This window comes from Xenopus tropicalis, chromosome 1, assembly GCF_000004195.4.
Source record: "Xenopus tropicalis strain Nigerian chromosome 1, UCB_Xtro_10.0, whole genome shotgun sequence".
NCBI lineage: Eukaryota > Metazoa > Chordata > Amphibia > Anura > Pipidae > Xenopus > Xenopus tropicalis.
Genome location: NC_030677.2, coordinates 44,030,943 through 44,034,380, shown reverse-complemented (window position 1 = coordinate 44,034,380; position 3,438 = coordinate 44,030,943).

Genomic DNA, 3,438 nt, shown 5'->3' with positions numbered 1-3,438 from the left:
TCTTCATATGTCTCATTTTTAGAATATTGCACTATACATTTTTGACTTTTTTTGTCAGGTATATATGCTTAATTCTCATTGCCCATATGAACCCGGCATTATGCCAGTCACACATGTCCATAGTGTACATACAGTATAGCTTCTATATCATTAGTATAAATGTGTGCCCACCCTACTGAGCAACTGGACATATCAGTTTTCATTTGGTGTATGGATTAGTCAACATAAAAACTGGGCTTGCTGATTACTCAGCTTCATGTATTGGTTCTGTCATTTACTGAGAATTGCATCTTGTACTTCAAGAAATAAACTGATCCATGAGATTGCTGCAGTTTAGCCATTCTGTAAGCATTTGGCTTATTGGCAATCATATTATTTGCCAGTATTCCAAAAGCGCTGTATGTGGGCAGCATCTTATGCCAAAGCACAGGTGCATCATGGATAGCTTTCTCTTTGCTGCTTGGTGGGTGACTACCACCTTCTTGTCATGAGTGCAATGAAAAGGGCATGTGCCTAACACAATTTTTTGCCAATTATTTTAATCACAAAAAAATGATTATTGAGTATTGATTATTGGATGTTATTTTATGAGCAAAGAGTAACATCAGATCCTTTGTTTGTCCAGTTCATTTCAAGAAATAACAAACACCATAGATTTTGTGTGATTAAATCAACAGGCAAAAGTACAGTATGTTCACCTCAATCCCTATTTATTGCACTCATGTCGCAAAGGGGTATACTGCACCTTTATACCGATAGCTCCAATCTAACATTTTTTTTAATGAAAATATGTGATAAATAAAAATGAGATAACATCAGTTAGCCAAGTTAGCAAGGTTTCCATAATGTGCTGGATTTTATCTGGTTCAGTGGAAATTCTAAACTCGACCCTGAATACACCTTGAGGTAATAATAGTTTGTGAAAAAGCTTCATCCACCAAACACTGCAGAAACCCTGCCCTCATCTAGTGTATTGGTCAATTCACAATTGGGACAGATTTTTAATGCCATGCAAATGACACCTATAGCCTTCACACATTCTGCTATCACCATTTGGCTTTGGAATGGGTACATTTGATATTGCCCTTTGTGTCACTGGCTCAAAGAACCCATGTGTGTTAATTGAAGCTTGTGGTACTGTACTGTGTGTAGGTAAAACTGCTGTCTCCAATCTAAATGGCAAGCATGGAAACTACCAGTTCATTATGGAAATTCATTATAACTTTAATGGTCCCCCAGTGACAACATGGATGGATAACTTGGACATTGATTTCCAATTAAAAGAATCAGTTCCTTCCCCAAAGGCTTTCATCAGACTCCTCCGCAGCGCATCTGAATTTTCTTTTGTTAGGGTTTTTTTATCTTCATCTGCTCTGTCCTCACAGCCCCTTTCCAATCCTAACTGCCACTTCACTGTGGCAGTAGAAAAGTACAGCACTAAAGCAGAAAACACACTAGAAACTAGAACAACTCCTTGTGGTGCGCAAATGCATTAAGGGTAATAACAACATAGCAATCCAAAATAGTGATTTATAATAAAAAAATATTTTTTGTATATAAAAAGAATAGGCAAGATACATTTTGAGTTGAACTTGGATTACTTGGCTCATGTTGAACACATGGTCGGATCGGCCCACCAGGACACTGGGAAAATTCCCGGTGGACCCCAATCCTGCTGAGCCCCACAGACTATTTTTTTTTTAGGGCCCTGTTAATCGCATATCATTCGTCTGCTGTTCTTCTGCCTCCTGCCAGGCCGAGATTAATACTGGGAATACTTGGAACAATGTGGAACCATAGGCGGAGGGTGACTTTTTTGTTTGGGGAGGCTAAAGATGGGCCATACAGAGTCTGACCTACAGCTAATGTGAGACTTAGTGGATTCGCTGCTGGTGTAAAAAATTAACTTCCCAACTACCTCTTGCCGTTCCCACTGACTTCCAGGGATACTGTGCAAAAGTGCGGGTGGGGTGCTTTTTTTAACCCTAAAATGCTTAGGATGTAAAAGCATTTATAAGTGCACTTCTGTTAGGGGTTCTCTATACATTTGTGTTTGTGATCAGTTAGCTTCAAGGGGTAGTTCACCTTTAAATTAACTTTTAATATAAGGTAGACATTGATATTCTGAAACAATTTGCAATTGGTCCTCTTTTGTTTTTAATGGTTTTTCGGTTATTTAGCTTATTGTTCAGCAGCTCTCCATTTGGTATTTCAGCAGCTATCTGGTTGCTAGGGTCTTATTTACCAGGTAGTGGTTTAAACAAGAGATTGGAATATGAATAGTTAAGGGGCCTGCATGGAAAAATAAAACTGTAGCCTCACAAAGCAATACTTTTTGATCAGTGACCCTCATTTGAAAGCTGGAAAGAGGCAGAAGCGAAAGGCAAATTATTCAAAAACTATAAAAAATTAACTAAGACCAATTGCAAAGTTGCTAGGAATAGGCCATCCTATAACATACTACAAGTTAACTTAAAAGTGAACCTCCCCTTTAGATGTGTTTAAGTTAGCTTTATAGAGAGAGAGCAGCAGGTACTGACATCCCAGGCACATTATATACAGTGAGATGCAGTCTTTATATACAAACCAGAATATTATATGCCATGAGGAGAAGTGGGTACTGATGGCAGATATTCAGGCCCTGGCACTATAACACTGGCACTGATACACAACATTGGCTCCACTGTAACTAGAAATGAAAAAAACAATGACAAAAGTAAAAGAAAAATAGAAAGTGCAAAAAACCCATAATAAATATATAAAAGCACAATGAGCTTTGTCAGGGGGAAAAGTTAACTTACCCTCCATCTGTTAGGGTAGGGGATAGGGATATTATAGATGTCAGGTGACAATTAATTTCAGCTAGTGGGTCAGTCTTTAGAACATATACAGTATAGTACCTGTGTATAGTACCTGTGGGATGAAAAATGCAGCAAAAGTTCAAAGTTGGTTCTTGGGTAAAGTTTACAGCCTGCAGATTCTTCTTTTTTTAGTCTTCAATTCTGCGCTGCCTCCAGTTTGCAAAATCTCCCGATCCCTGTCTGCATCTGTGCCTTGATTGGTCAATTTTACTGCCTGTCAAGAAAGCTGTGCTCTGATTGGAGAATCCACAAGAAGAAAGATCCAATCAGAGCACAGCTGATTTCTGCAGAACCCAGAGAAGATTTGCAGGGCAGTGCAGAAAACTGAGCCAGATTTTAAGGTGCAGCCATCTCTAATTTTTATGCTTGACCTGCCTCCCATCCTTCTTACCCTGTCCTTCCCTGTGGCCCAGCTGACCTGCTTGCTAGACCCCAGGTCCCCACCAAATGCTATGTGCCATTTAGTATGGGAGATCTGAAGTGAAGAGGAGAGAGAGGTGGATATGGAGAGTGGAGAGAAAGCATGATATAACATAGTAACATAGGTGATATAACATAGTAACATAGTAACATAGTA